At 33.6% G+C, this 17,255-nt stretch overlaps 1 non-coding gene across 1 annotated transcript; it reads left to right on the top strand.

Annotated features, from left to right (window-relative positions):
• Nucleotides 1-10,197: 10,197 nt before the first annotated feature.
• LOC138832721 (small nucleolar RNA U3) lies at nt 10,198-10,415 on the top strand. Its single transcript, XR_011373658.1, has one exon. It is a non-coding gene; the product is annotated as a small nucleolar RNA U3 (small nucleolar RNA).
• Nucleotides 10,416-17,255: the final 6,840 nt, after the last annotated feature.

Genomic DNA, 17,255 nt, shown 5'->3' with positions numbered 1-17,255 from the left:
GTAAAAGCAATGTTAAAAATGTTCAACTACCAACTCCTGACAAACCTTATCTTTTCTTCCTGAGTTCATTGAATTATAGGATCAGAAAATGATTTAAAATCTATTTTTTATATTTCTTTCAATTTTTAAAATATGTTTCTAACCTGACTTGGAAGAAATAGTTATATGGTCAAAGCTTATAGAATTCACAAACTTTATAGACCTCAATAATAACAATTTTCCTCATGAAGGTTAGAATGTGTTTGTGACTTTAAGTACACTATCTCAGAGTACTGTGAAATCTGTGAAATTTATGTAATCACTTAATCACAAAAAGTATAAAAAATATGTTTCTAAATGTGATTTTAGAAATGACATTTCAAAGTTGCTGTTTGGAATATCTCACCATCTTGGTGCTGAAGTTCCAGAAGTAAAACATGTACTGTTGATGAGCAAATGTCCCCTTAGGCATCAGTAACCATACCCTCCAAGGACATTACATCATGGAAGAAGGCAAGTTTTAGAATTTATATGTATTAACAGTAATGTTGTAGGAAAATTGAATTATTGTTTCTAATATACATGAATATGTTTTAGATTAAGTAATTGAGCCAGTTAGTATATTGTATCTACAAGCAAATTTTCCATACAATTAAAATGCCATGAGAATAAAAAAGCCTTGTTTGACACCTGTTCTTAAATTGCTTAAGAAATTTTCTTTCACCATTATGAACAATCTAGCATGAATTTCTAATGCATATCTGAGTTTGATAATTCCCTACAAGGAGGGTCATTTTAAAAATAAAGCATTTAATTCAGGCTTTATAGTCAGATTTTTGGCTGATAGAAATAAGTCACATACAAAGTTGTCTTGGCTAAATTCTTAGAACCTTATTACATTTATTGAAGAATCTTAGGACTCTTACTTCACCCTCAATACATGAATATGTTGTTAAGGAGATAGAAATCTTCCAAATTCCTACCCACGGGGACTTTAAGAAAATAAATTCAGAACTATTTTCAGCAGTACATTTTTCATATTTTTATTGCATCTCATTCATGTTCTCACTTTTTTTTTGTTTTTGCTTGTGAGAAGTGGTTAATGTATTCCAAAAGTGTAATGCTGGATAACGGGCAGGGTGCCAACGTGCATTCCTGAGTGGATGAACACGCCACGAAAACCGTGCATGAACCGTCTCTGAGCCCGCAGCTGTGGATTATGTGCTGTTATATGTACAGGTCTGAGGGATTTGTGTTGAGCTTCAGAGCTAGAGAGTAGCTCAGGCTTTTCACACCTGAAGGAGGACAGATCCAGGGCATGACAACTCTTAGAGTTAAGTGCTGCATGTGGACGTGAGGGTACATGAATTTGGGATGGTTATGAGTTTAATTCTTCGGGAGCTAGCGATTGACTTCACGGCAGGCATTCGATCAGTCTTTTCTGGGTGATAGGTGGTTCAAAGGCGTGGTCTAGCTTTGTGGAGTTGCTTTTGTGTTTCTGCGTTGAGCAACTTCATGTCCCACACAACAAGTCTAGGACAAGTCCAGGATGAGCCAAGTCATATCTGTAAATGAAAGAATGTTTCCCACTTTGTGACCCAACACACAATAGGTACTCCCTTTTTGCTCTTTATTTATAGAGTATCTCAGCAGTGAATTTAAGTCTGTCATGATAATTTCCCATGGCTTTATCTATACTTTTTTAATGTAACTTAGGGCTTTTCTGTTGGATTCCAATGTAGTCTGTTTATGACAGACAGATTCCTTTTGAATCTACACATTCATATTCCTTTGACAGACATATTCCTTTTGAATCTATGCATTCATTTTTCCTTTGACTAGTAATTAAGTAGCTACTTTCTTAGGATCCTAAGTAAAAATCAATTTCACATCATTGTTGTTATGACCCTCTTCAGAGAAGTTTTTAAGATTTTCAAGTCAAAAAGAAGCTAAATCCATTCATTATACAACTGTGAATTATAAGTGATCAATGTTAGGATGAGCTAAAGTAGGGTCAGCTGAAACTTGTATTACTTTATGACTAAGAAAATTGTCAACCCTGGGGCTGGGAAGTTGGCTCAGTGGTAGAGTGCTTGCCTTGCATGCATGAGGCCCTGGGTTTGATTTCTCATCACCACATAAGCAAAAAAGAAAAAAGCCAGAAGTGGCCCTGTGGCTCAAGTGGTAGAGTGCTAGCCTTGAGCTGAAGAGCTGAGGGACGGCGCCCAGGCACAGAGTTCAGGCCCCACAATTGGACCAAAAAAAAAAAAAAAACAAAAAAAAACTTGTCAACCCTGCTGGTTGACTGGTAAATCTACTTCTTGTTTATTGTGAAAGAGAGCTAGATTTGATACAGGTCTATGACAAGATGCAGTCCTATACAACTGTACTGGAAGTTAAAATTGCTTATGATTTTGCTTTCTGACTTTAAAAGAAAAGAATCATTTGCTACATAGCTAGGTTTAAAAGTTGTTTCAGTTGTCCTTATAACATTCTCTATTTGGGGCTATCTCTGCTGAGGTATTGGCACCTAGTTTTCCACCATTTTTGGTTAATCTTCTTGGCCCTAAAAGCATTTGCACTGAAGGGATTCATGGTTTTGTGCAAGAGACATAATTCTTAGATTCTCCATTTCTTGATTTGGGTTCCTATTCTCTGTAATTTTCCGAAAGGAATATTGTATTTGTGTTTACTAATAATATTCTACACCTATACCAAACTACTCTATTTACCAATGTCTCCACCAACATCACACATTCTACATTCCTTGCAACATCTTGCACTGTTATCTGTAATCTACAGGACTTAAGTACCAGAGTGATAGCCATGGATGTTTAGTTTTCCTTGTGAAGGCATGTATTAGTGTTTAGTTGAAAGTTTATGTTCTCTTTAATTCAATTTAACAATGTATGGGGAGATCAACTTATAATCAAAAAAAGTTTGATTTGCTTCATTCTTTGATAGGTCTCAGTCCATTGTCACATCGGTTGCTATTTTGAAAAGGGTCTCATTAACTTTTTACCTAGACAGCCCTGAATCTCAATCCTCCTGATCACTATGTCTTGAGTAGTTGGTTTCATAGGCATGAACCACTGTGTCCAGATTTAGCAACCTTCTCCTAACATTAAATTTTTAAACAATTTAGTGAAGCCAGAGAATAAGCTGGTGTTTATCTCTATTTATACAAAGCAACAAAATTACTTAAATTTTCAGAAATCTAAATAATGTAAAAGTACTGTGGTAGTATTTACACAAATGATTTACTTTTCTGCTTTCATTGCCAGTATAACTTCGGAATACAGATTGAGTTTTTAGAAATACTGCATAACAATTTCTTACTGATTGATTGAAGGGAAAAGTGGATAAAGTAAGTTTTTGACAGTTTAATCCATTCTGTTTTACTTGGTGGACTACAACAATCAGGCAATCATCTCAAATTTTAAAACTGTGGTAGATCATTATTTCAGAAATACAGATGAATAAGAACAGTATAATAACAATGACAAAAGCTTAATGTACTCACTTTTGTTATGTAATTTTTGAAAAGGCATAAATTACAGATTGAAATAATGTTCCAACAATATTGCAAACTGGTCCATCAAAGTGCAAAATTTTAATAAAAATAATGGAAGCTTTTATGCAGTTTTGTTACTATGATTGTTAATATTCTTTTTTTGAGAATATATTGAATCATTTTGTGAATTAGAAACTACAGTAGCAAAAAAGAAGCTACAGTAGCACCAAGGAATTATTAGACTTTAATAACATGCTATATATATTGTTAATACATGGATTTGATTGTACCTACTCTATTTTATTCAGGAAATATGACATATTGCTTTATCCTATAAGTATATTTTTGATATATTTCATTTGGAGTAGTTACATTTCTCTTAGTAAAGTATGGTTTATGGAGTCTTCATTTTTGTACTCCAAAAATTATAGTGTATAAAAACATAAAAATAGATTCAGAGAAGACAATCTTGCTTTAGTGGATGCCATCAGTCCAAATATATTGTCATTCTGAAGATAGGCTTAAAACTTGATATATCTATTGAGACAAAAATTTTCTTTTGGCTTTGCTTGATTCCATCCATGCCATTAATAAACAAAGCTAAACATCTCAAAGAAACTTAACACTCTTACCTTCATAGTTTAAGAACAGTGAAATCATTTGCTTCTCAACAGTTTGTCAGAAATGCTTTTGAAAGAGTAGATGAAAGTGTTTTGGAAGTGAGTTGAACTAAATAATCAACAAAAGGAAATTGTTGACATTGAAATAATTCAACCTATAGTTATGGTTTAAGAGAAGAATATACAGTACTTTGCATATAATAAACTTAGGGTGAGTTCCAGATGTTATCTTGACCTGGCTGTTGAAAACATAGTGAGAATTTTACAATTATATCAACAAACACCATTTATGTTAGTGCATGTAGCATTTTCAAATCTGCATGTATTTTGGCTATATTAACTATTATTACCAATATGTTTCTTCATTCTTTTTCTTTTCTCAAATGGTACCCCTCCAACCCACATGTCATTTTAAAATTGAAGATCCCATATATCAGAAGGAAATGAAATTTTTCTCCCTGAATGTGGTTTATTTTGCTTAACATGATAATCTGTATAGTCTTCCTTTACATTTCTTTACATTTTTTTCTTTATGGCTGCATAATACTCCACTGTTATGTATACTACATTTTTTAATTTGTTTTGCTATTATGAATAGAGAGTCAATAAAAACAAGTATGCAGCTATCTCTATTGTATACTCACTTTGGTAATTTCATATATATATATATATATATATACATATATATATGTATATATATATATACATATATATATATATATATACAAGAATGGTATAAAAGAATCATATGACAGTTCTACTTTTAGAATTTCTGAGGAACCTCTGTACTGATCTCTATGGTGCTAGCACTAATTTATATGTGCCCCAGAAATGACTAACAATTCTTTTTCTCCTCCATCTTCACCAACATTTATTGTTGTTTATTTTCTTGATGATATACTTTCTAACAGGGATGAGATTAAAATCTCACATTTTATACATCTTACATTTCCTCAATGGTTAAATATTTGTTCTATTTCCCTATGTACTTTTAGCCCTTTGTACTTCAATTAAGAATTACTAATTTAGTTCATTTGGCCATGTGTTTATTTTTTGTATTTGTGTTTCCTGACACATTCTATATTTCACTTTATATCTTTAGTCTATTCTGACTATATTCTATGAATATATAAAATAAACTTTTATTTATCAGCTTGACATTTTGTTAGGAATTCATTTTTAGTACTACTGCAAAAGATAACATTATTTAAATACTATGTTTGGAAAAACTATACAGAAAAAGGCAAAATTAATAAACATCTAAGAAAATGATCAATAGCAACATAAATCAATGGATAATCATGATTTAAATATTCAGATTTTGATCATTTATTCATAAGAGAAGGTCACAGATGGTCAGAAATGTTAAGGTATTATTTGGGCAATTCAAAGTAAAGAAAAGTAGTCAAGCAATAGAAAGACATTGAGAAATCATTACTGCTGTTCAAAGTGCTGAAAACTTCCGTTGTGAAGGTATACTATTCTCTGCACTTAAAAATATTGTAAAGGTGATTACAGAGCAGTCACAGTTACATAAGTCAGATAAAAATGCATTTCTTTTTCAACAGTGTTATCCCCTCCCTCATTTTCTCCCACTTTTCTCCCTCCTGATACCCCTCCCACCCAGGTTGTAAAGTTCATTTCCAACAGAATGTCTAGTGAGTATCACTACTGAATTGGTTCACCCTTTGTCCCACCGTTTTGTGATTTCCCCTTTCCTTCCCCAAATTAGATAAAGTTACATACAAGACGAAGGGTTCACTTAATATGCAGAAATTTTCTCATCTACTACACATTGAAGGTTACTTTTCTCTTTCTTTCTTCCTTCCTTCCTCCCCTCATTCTTTCCTCCCTTTTTCCTTCCTTCCCTCCTTCATTAATTCTTTCTTTCCTCCCTTTCTCACTTCTTACAAATTTCCTAGACCATTAACTTCTGTTTCTAGGTGCTCTTTCTTACTTTCTTGCTTTTAACAACACCACAACTGTTAGGACTCTATAATTGTGATCATAAAGGATCTGATGCTTTGCAGTTTGGTGAATAGGGTCAATATATAGCTCAATTAAGTTGTAACCCCATATATGTTAGTAAATGAATTATTTTGGATTGCTTTTGTATTCTGTCCCTATTGTATTAAACATCATGTTCCTTTTTACAGTAAAAATGAATGATCACACTACATATAATACACTTATGTATTCCCTCCTGTTTTACATAATGATATGATGTCTCAGAAAAGAATAAAACCTTTTATTTGTGTTGTAGATCCTACTTGAGCACCAAACTTCTTTGGCACCAAGTTCAGGACAATGTGTTTAGAAAGCAATTATGTAAAGTTTTGCTGTCCTATGTAAATAATGATCCTTTTGCCTCTTGGTTCCATTACAATTGTGTAGGGAAAAAGCCATTTTAGTTTTGGCTTATAACTTACACTTATTTATACTTTAGTGCTGTAATGATAACTATAACTTACTATTCCATGTTCTAAACTCTGCTTTTCTGTATGCATGTAGAAAGACATGTAGAAAGACACTGAACAGGAATGCATTGCAAATGTACTGTATCATTTCCTGCATTGGTGAGTTCATAATCATTGTTTATGTTGTGCTCTAATGTATGTAAGATTTTTAACTTGTCTTTATTAGTAATGATAAAAATAATTGCAGGAATGGAATAAAAGTTTCAAGTGAAGGTAAGTGTTGCTAACATTTCATAAATGAATTTCTTATCAATTATACACCCATTTTAAGTACCCCTAAGGGCTATACATAGTAGATGAATGCTAAGGTAAAACTGACATTCAAAAATTACTGATTGAATGGATTAATGAGAACATTGCTTGAACCCATACAGAGTTATATTCCTAATACTGGGAATGGTTTGCTATGAACTCACTAACAATGCATCATAGTGATTGAGAAAATATGTTACTGAACATGCACAGGGTAGTCCTGTTTTACGTTGTATATTTTAGGTATGTTATTGAATGTATCTATTTAACTGTATTGATTGACTATGACAGGTATTATCTAAACTGCCCCAAATACATCTTAATTACTAATGCATATTCTGAACATGTTAGCATTTTCAAAATAGGTAAAATAAAAGTGAGGTTTGTAGTTAACTATGACCTGAGCTGTCTAAGTTCAGACAGCATCAGTGATTCAATGAAACATGCATCTACTCACCTCATATTTATAGGAGCATATTACCTTATTACAAGCTAATTAGCATTGCAATGTAATAGTACAATGTAAGAGGCTTGATTGCATTTTGTCATTCCAAAGACAAAGGAAGTTGAAAGCTTGTCTAATCTGGGAAATAGCTCTCCTCACTCATTACCTACCTTGACATTATATAAAATGAGAAGGTTGTGGAAAAAACGAGTATTGTGAATTATATGAGATAAATAGTGAAAGAAATTTCAGAAAACACTATAGAACATATACTAAGAAATGAAAATATTGAATTATATTTATGTCATGTGTTTTAAAAAAAGTAAATTATGTAACTAGAGAAACATGACAAATATTTTTATACTAATACTAGAACAAGAGAAGAATTGGAAATCTACTAATCTCTGAAAATATTTATGTTATAGTGATATCACTGTATAGTAATTAATTGGAATATTTTTTTCCTGGTTCATATCTGAGTTTCACTATTTCTTCATTATATAGCTTAGGCAAATGTATTAACATCTCTGTAACACAGTTTCTTCAACTTTAAAATTGAGTACAATAACAGAATAGTGAGAGTAGGGGTTAAATGACATAATAAATGAATGAATACATATAATGTTTGATCTAAGTATCACTCTTATTTACAAATGTCAGACTAAGTCTTTTATTTAAAGGAATGTTTGCTGTTAGAATTATGGACTGTTAGAACAGAGTATGGTTGTTTATGCTTATATTGGTAGGAGGATCATGTCACTGGGCAAAGTTTTGAAACGTTATTTGAGAAAAAAAGCTAAAGAAAACAAGATTAAAAGTCTTGCTAAAGTAATAGAACAATTACTTAGTTCAATCCTCAGAAGTGCAAAAAAAAAGATGCACAAGAATTAAGAACTACAGATATTCATACTAAAAGCAAATTTTATTTGCTGCCCATGATCCTGGAATAAAAGAAAAGAAAAAGAGAGAGAGATGAACAAAACAAAGGACACACAGAAAGAGAGGAAGAGGGATAGACACAGAGACATAGAGACACAGAGACAGAGAGGAGAAAGACAAAGAGAGATTCAGAAACAAGCAAAGAAGCTAAAATTAAAAAAACTCAGAGAAGGAATATTTTAAGTATTTATTTTATTGAACTGAATCTTTAGAAGTAAGATTATCTTAGCTTTCTTTTTCCAAATCCTGAGACTTGAAACTCTGGACCCAGCACTGTCCCTGAGCTTTTGTGTTCAAGGCTTTCACTCTACTAATTGAGCCACAGGTCCACTTCCTTTTTTTGTGGTTAATTAGAGATAAAAGTTCAAGGATTTCTTTTTTCTTCTGAGGTTGGCTTTAAACCCTGATCCTCAGATCTCAGCTTTCTTAGTAGCTAGGAGTAGCTAGGATTATAGGCATGAGGCATTGGTTCCTGGCTACCATACCTATTTAACAATATTTTAGGATAGTTGAAAAATAAAAACTCTCTTTTTCTCCCTCTATATATACATTTATATATTAATGTATATGTTAAATTGCAATTGCTGCTGTTCAGACCTGTGGCTTATTTCCCCTTTGGATTTACTAAAGTTAATTACACATAAAAGCTTTCTTAGACATGTGAGTGATCATGTCTGTGGGTGTGCAGGCATGTGTGAGATGGATTCATAGGGAAGCAGGTTGCTCTAAGTTGAAATGGTACTACAGAGACAAAGCAATATTCTCACAAAATGACAATAATTTAGAATTACAGTGAGTTAATTCTTTGGAACGAGTTTAAAACCTGAGGAATCATTTGTGTAAAAATATGTATTAACTTTCATTGTATCAGACATATGCACAGGTTCTAAGAATCTTCAAACATTTAAGAAGGGTGTAAGATGTACCAAAATCACTGGAATAAAGCAGAAAGAGCATTTTATCTGTCTAAATGAACACAATGCTATCACTGACATTTGCATTGCAATTCCATCTGAAAACCTTACATTAAACTTGTCTTCTAGTTCATTCTCCTTTGTGCTATTTTATGGAATTAGTTTGACTTACATTGAAAAATTACCCTTTGAAAATTGAGCTACTTAATTCATATTTATTTGTTTGTGTAAAATACTTAATTTAACTATGTTGTAATAAAGCAATGGCAATGCATTTGGTCATAAGAATGCAATGCACTTAATTGTGTTTAGGTTTATTTTTCTTTGATCTCATTTTTTTAAATTTAGCTGTGCAAAGTAGTAAAGCAAGCCTATATTTCAGATTCACACAGATGTAAATTTAGATTTTCCTCTACAACATACTACTTTAACACATTGAGTTCAATTTCTTTAATCTCTTCTTTACTTAATTGTAGGACAATTACATTAACATTTTCAACTTTTTAAATGCAGATTAAAAATAATGATTATGAAGACACTAAGAATTGTGACTAGCATTTTTAAGTTGAAAAAGATAGGTCCATTCAGATACAAGAAGATTTTAGAACTCCAAATAGACCAGACCAGAAAAGGCATCCCACCACCACATTATAATCTGCACAGGATCAATTCAGCCCAAGGAAAGGATCTTTAAAGCTGTCAATGAGAAAAGATCAATCACCTATAAAGGGAAAACAATTAGAATCACCTCAGATTTCTCAGCAGAGACAATTAAAGCAAGAAGAGGCTAGAATGATGTATGCCACACCCTAAAGACAAATAACTATCAACCAAGAATACTGTATCCAGCTAAACTCTCCTTCATGACAGAAGGTCAAATAAAAACCTTCCATAACAACAACAACAAAAAACAGAAACAATATATCTCCACCAAACCAGCCCAACAAAAGATACTTAAAGATATCCTACACATAGAAAACCAACAAGACCACAATAAAGGCCAAGAAACCACACCCAAACTGAGAATCCAAGAACCATAGGAAGAACCCAATTGTTGCAGCCCTATACTTTCAGGGATCATTTCTCTAGTTCGTTACTAGAGAAATCTCACTGATCGTGTAGAGCACCCCAAACCACGAGGAAGAGGTGTAGTGTTCTCTCCTGAGCACGAAGCCTGCTCTAGGTGTTGCTTTACTGCAACTGCCTTTTGCCATTGATGATCGTTCTTCCCTTCCTTCGGGAAGGGTTAGAGGGAGAGAACACAGTCTGAGTGGTAAAAAAAAAAACAAAAAAAAAACAAAAACAAAAAGAAGGTGGATAACATGGCAGGAACTACCAAAAACCTCTCATGCCTAACTCTCAACATTTATCGACTTAACTCCCAATTAAGTGACATAGATTGTCTAATTGGATTAAAAAACAAGATCCTTCTTTCTGCTGCCTTCAAGAGTCACACCTTACCCATAAAAACATATTCTGAGCCAGGCACCAGCAGCTCACAGCTGTAATCCTAGCTACTCAGGAGGATGAGATCTGAGGATCTCGGTTCAAAGCCAGCCCAGGCAGGAAAGTCCATGAGACTCTTATCCCCAATAAAAACCACAAGAAACCGGAAGTGACACTGTGGCTCAAGCAGTAGAGTGCTCACCTTGAGCTGAAGAGTGCAGAGACAGTGCCTAAGCCCAGAGTTCAAGCTCTACGACCTACCAAAAAAAACAAAAACAAAAGCAAAAAAAACCAAAAAACCAAAAAACATATTCTGAAAGTGAAAGGCTGGAATAAAATCTACCAACCAAATGGCCCCCATAAACAGTCGGGAGTTGCAATCCTAATATCAGATAAACTATACTTCAAACTAAAATTAGTGAGAAGAGATAAAGAAGGTTGCTACATACAAATTAAGGGATCTCGCCTTCAAGAGGATGTTACAATACTAAATATCTATTCATCAAAAAACAGAACACCCAAATTTATCCAAGAAACACTACTTTTCCTCAAATCTCACATAGATCCAAAGACATTAATTGTTGGGAACTTTAACATACCACTATCCTTACTAGATAGATCAACTCACAAAAACTCAACAGAGAAACCACAGATCTAAACAACTGCATAGATCAACTAGATTTCACAGGCCACTACCTAATATTTCACCCAGCAACATCAGAATACAGCAGCACATGGAAAAGTTTAAGTTGTTCTCAAAACACATGAACTTCTAGAAGAGATTGTCTATCAATATCAGAATGACTACTAGGTAAAATTCATTTGGCAATTGGTTTAGAACTCAGCATGAGAAAGAGATATTGTTTATTATACAATATATGAATATATAAAACTATATAAACTACTAGTGTAGAACTATCCCACTTTTGGTTATGTAAGCCAATATCATAAATCCCTTTTTAAATTACATGTCTGTTTAGATGCTCTATGAGTTCAGTTACTCTATAGAATACCAGTATACTGTTTCACAAGAATAAAAATTTCCAAAAGAAAATATGAAAAATTTTGAAGAAATTGACATTTTTAAATATTGCTTTTATGGTAAAGATACTGTAGAGAAAGGTTACAGTTACATGAGTAAGGTAATGAGTATGTTTCCTATTGAGCATTATTACCCCTTCCTTTGTTTTTTCCCTACCATCCCTTCCCTCCCCACCTTCCCAACTTCTCCACACTCCCAAAGTTGTAAAGTTCGTATTCAACATAGTGTCTTGTACATCTCATTGTTACAATGGGTCAACCTGTATCCTTGTTTCAGCATTCTGTTATTTCCTTTCCCCTCTCCAAATTACAAAAATTTATATACAAGATACAGGACACCAGAATCAAATACAGAGAAAACAGGGGTTATGCCATAGGGGGAAGAACATACAAAAGAATCACATAGTGCATTAAAAACAACACAACAAATAAAAACCTCTTGTGTCTATTTCTTGGAGTTCATTTCACTTATATCATCTTATATGATCATATATACAAATCTTCTGACATTTTCTGCTTGTCTGGTAAGATTATCCTAAATGTATACTAGTTATTGCAAATAAGGAAAACCATTGGACCTATGATTCTTTGGTTTTGGCTTACTTCAATTAATAAAAATTTTTCTAAGTCTTTCTATTTCCTAACAAATGGGATGGTGCCATTTTTTTCTGATGGAGGCATAAAATTCACACACACACACACACACACACACACACACACACACATCACATCACATCACATCACATTTTCTTGATTCATTCATCTACTGAGGGACATCTGAATAGTGCTGCAACAAACATGGTTGTGCTGCTAGCTTTAGTATGGCCTAGTTTGTGATCATTTGGATAAATACCCAAAAGTGGGATTTGCTGGGACATAGGGGAGCTCCATGTGGAATCTTTTGAGGAACCTCCATACTGCTTTCCAGAGTGGTTGAACAAATTTACACTCCCACCAACAATATAGTAGGGTTCCCTTTTGGCCACATCCCCTCCAGCATCTGTTGTTATTAGGGTTCTTGATTATAGCCATTCTAACTGGAGTGAGGTGGAATCTCAATGTTGTTTTCATTTGCATTTCTTATATGGCCAGAGAAGTTGAGCATTTCTTCATCTGTCTACTGGCAATTCTTGTTTCCTCTTCAGAGAAGTCTCTCTTTAAGTCTTTAGCCCACTTATTAATGGGGTGGATGTTTCTTTGAGGATTTGTTATTGTGGGATTTAATTTTTTTATTTCCAAGTATATTTAGATATGAGGCCCTTGTCTGTTGTATGACTAGGGAGGGTCTTCTCTCAATTCTTGGGCTTTCTATTGATCTTGTTAGATATGTCTTTTGCCATGCAAAAATAGCAGGCAATGATGGATTGTTTTCCAACAGATCACCACAATCTTTCACAACACAAATTTCTGTTATAATTCTGAAAGTCATAAGTTCAACTGGGTTCCACAGGGCTAAAATCAACTTGTCAGTGATACTGCTTCTTTCAGAGATAGTAAGGTATATTTAATTTTTATTTCCAATTTGTTAAGCCACAACAGCTAATCTAAGTGTTTCTCACATTGATTGGTTCAAACAACTTTTCCTCCTGTCTTTGCCATATTTAAGGACTCCATGAGATTCTATTTGCTCTAGATGGTGTTTCAGCATAATTTCCTTATAGTAAAATCAACAAATGAACAATCTTATTGCTATCTTCCACCTTACTTTCTCCGCAGCAGTTAATATGTCACATTTTCAGATTCCGAACATGAAAGAAATGACATCTCTAAGGGGACAGTAATTTTCCTCCCACAAACTGGCATGAAAATAGCAAAATTGGGAAAAGAAGTTATCTCTAATAAAGTTGATGTGTTCATATTGAATAATGTACAGGATTTTGAGGACATACTGACAGAGGTCAAATTGGATTGGTAGACCTGGATACAGAGATTTATTTTTGTTAATGAAAAAACCATTTGGCTTGAGGGGAACAATATCAAAATCATAGTTTACTTTAGGTAGAGGAAGCAGGGATACAGCCTTTATTAGATAGAATTTGAAGAGACGGGGCCTTGCTTGAGTCTCTTATAACTCCACAGACAAGGACATTGTTGACACTCTAAATATTTGCTAGTTGGCTTTGCTTACCACATGTGTTTGTGCGTGTATGTATTTTAAAATGTATGATACATTGAGGTGGTTTTTGACCCTGGGCATATTTTCGATCTTTCCTGAATCTCAAGTTTATTATTAGTGAAGTATAGATAAAGTAAAAATAACCCACAGGCTTATTGTGAAACTTAGATGTTACACAAAAATGTGCACCACAGCTACTTCTCAGGAAGAACTCAATAATTCTTCATGGATGCTGCTAAATTGTGTCTCAGGTATAATTTTACAAAGCCTATGTATATCAGATTTTCTGGCCTCAAGTTATGCAAGCCACTGGTCCCTATAAAATCACTGTCAGCTTTTCTCCATGTGTGAGCTTATATGAGTCTCCTCATCCTAAGTATTCTTCTTATATTTGTGAGTATAGAAGTTATCTAAAAATGCTGAAAAATTTGATACTGAAGCTGTGGTTTGCAGAATTGAAAGATGACTACCAACAATTCCTAGAAGGCTAAAAAAACCAAAATTTTCATGCAGCTAGGATATTGTTTGGAGGCTCTGGGAAATAACCCCTGTGCAAGATCATGTTGGCTATCACAGAGACTCTGGTATTTATTATATTGAAGTAATACTTTTGTGCTGAGTATGAATTTTGACTTGTCTTTGCCCCTACAAGTTCCTCTCATCATTTCTCCTGGCCCACTCTATCTGTATTTAGCTCCCAAATGCCTTTACTTTATACACTGCCCTCAGACACAGAAAATGTTTTGTTATAGTAGGATTTATATGGTTTATATTAGGTCCACCTGGATAATCTCATACTTGTCAGGTCAATTGTGTCACATAAAACAGCAACCAGGTAACTACGATCTAATATTTATTGGTACTGGGAATTTGTGTGAAATCTGAGGAGCCAGCCTTTGAATTGTACATCAAATTATAAAGTAATAATTGAGAGTCTATCTTAGCTAACTTATGAGGGGGGTAGGTCTTTGTCCTGGCCTGGGAGAAGCAAAGAGCATATTGAATATTCAGAGAGGGCATAATGGAAGGAAACTATAAACATCTTCTAGAAACTAAGGGAAATCTTTGGATAACAGCTAGTAATAAGCAGGAACTTTTTAGTCCTAGATCTAGAAGTAAAAGAATCAGAATTTCTCTGACAATCACACAAGCGTGAAAGGAACTCTGAATTTGGATACCTTGGATCATATCCTTTTTTCACCATCATGAGACCCTAAGCAAAGCATCCAGATATATGTGTCCAGCATTTCATCTCCAAATTAGATAATAAACTGTTTTGTATTAAGCCTCAACATTTGTGGTAATTTGTACTTAGTCATAGAAAATGAATGTATGAAGATTTCCTGTGCAGTTCCTGAGTGAACAAGTCAGTAGTCAGAACTGTTAAGCCTGTGGTTTAGCATATACTAGATGGATTTGATGCAGATAGTCTCTTGATTCATTTGGAGAAAAAAAACACTGCATTTGTTTCTCACAATTTTCATTTTTCAATCAGTTGTAGGAAATGCTCATCATAGTGATTTTATGCCTGGGAGAACCGCATGTGGCCAGTTTTCATTCTTTAATTTCCTTTAGGAGAACGTTACTAACTGAAGTAGCTAAAGTCTGTAATAACCTAAGAAAGACACACGAGGAAGGGAATCTAAAAAATCCACGGCAATCAAGACATAAAACAGCTTGTTTCTTCCAAAGATTGGGTAATTCAATCATCTTCCAGAAGGCCACCAGCAGGAGAATGATAGAAATGACATATTTGCTCTTCATGGAAGAAAAAATGTAATTGGAAGGAAATAAGACAAGATGTTCACAGATAAAGGAGGAAATAGCTGCTTTTTAAAAAAATGTGCACTGGTTTACTCAGATGCCAACAATAAATCTCTATTTTCATCTTTACCATTGAAGCTTGGTTAGAATTAAATGTGAACACTTACATTCAGCAGGATGGTAGTTTTTCTTTTTGAAATTTATTTATCTTTAATGCCTAGAGATGGATCTATAAAGAATAAAGGTTAGTCACTTTAGCAGAACAAGGAGTTGTTTACCACTTCACAAACTTAATAACTGATTTCCTAAGAAACAGTCCTGAGGACTGAGCCTACAATTATATCTCTACCACATATTTTCTGGTATTTAGGAGCAAATTCGATTTTGTGATTAGCAAGCAAACTGCCTAGCCTGTGCTTATTGGACTATATATTTTGGAGTTGCTCTGGTGCTTTGGTCTGTAAAGTCTTTAATAGGCTGTATTAATCTCAATTTCTTACCCAAAGTATTTTTTGACATAACTGAAGTATGTAAATTGATAACTCTGCATTGAGAGCAATGTGCAATGTAATGTTTACAATCAATTTGTTAAACCATTGTACTTTTGGGTAAAGAGGATGAACTACAGAGTTCAAATGTTTCTTTAAACGTGTAGGATAATTTTTCTGTTTGTTATTAATATATTTGAAATTAAAATCCAATTTTAAAATATTCTTTTTAAAAACTAAGTTTTCATTGATAAAAAAACAGGTAAAAGAACTGATCACAACATTTGGGGGATAACAAAAGAAGTATTGGTTGCAGTTACATTTTATTACATAAAAATTGAATTTTTTGGGAAAGGGAAACAAAGGAGGAGACAACAATTCTGATAAAAAATGCACTCATTACCTTGCCCATGTAATTGTAACCCCTCTGTACAGAATTTTCACAATAAAAAATAATAATTGAATTTTTACTGAAAGTTGACTATACTATTTGTAATGTGCACTTAAATGCCATTTTGGACTATGTCTGACAAAACCCTGTAAGTTTTCCTGGACATGGAACTAATCATGTTGGCAACCTTCTTTTTGATCCATTCATACCTCTGGAAGTAGAGTCCTTGAGACTCCATTTCTCAAATGCTAGTAATTATATTCCACACTTTTGGGGGCCATTTTCTTCTATCCAGGTTCTTACTATTAATAACAGGGGATACACCATGTCACCTTATGTTCTCCTGGTTTCCATTATTTAATTTCTAAACAGACTTGCTCTCATCTAAAGGGTGATGTCTGTTAGTTATTGGCTTTTGGACTTGTGCCTCATTCTTCCCATCTGAGGCTAGGACTTGCCTCCTGCTAAGCTTCATAGTAGGAAGGATTTTATAACTACTCAATTTCTTTTGTATGGCCAGCATGCACAGAATGTCCATTTTTCATTAAAAATGAAACTAGTATATAGAAAAGTGACCTACATATGGCCTACAATGCCCAAAGTCTGATCATTTATTTAAAAAATAAAACAATTGGATAGTCGCTGTTATAGTAAGAAACAGAGAAGTAATGCTGAAAATCATAGGCTAATTCAATTCTATTCATTGAATTTGAGGAAACTCCATACTGTATTAGAATTAACATGTACTTCAACAAAAATGAATATTAGAAAACTTAAATTTGTCCTGAGTATAGGTACCAGTGGGACCTATCAATGGAGATGTAGAAAGACAGAAAATAACACTAAATTGCTTTATGTGCATTCAGAAA

The sequence above is a fragment of the Dipodomys merriami genome, unplaced genomic scaffold, assembly GCF_024711535.1.
Source record: "Dipodomys merriami isolate MVZ:Mamm:240054 unplaced genomic scaffold, mDipMer1.0.p SCAF_2, whole genome shotgun sequence".
Taxonomy (NCBI): domain Eukaryota; kingdom Metazoa; phylum Chordata; class Mammalia; order Rodentia; family Heteromyidae; genus Dipodomys; species Dipodomys merriami.
This window is presented reverse-complemented; position numbering and strand designations above follow the sequence as displayed.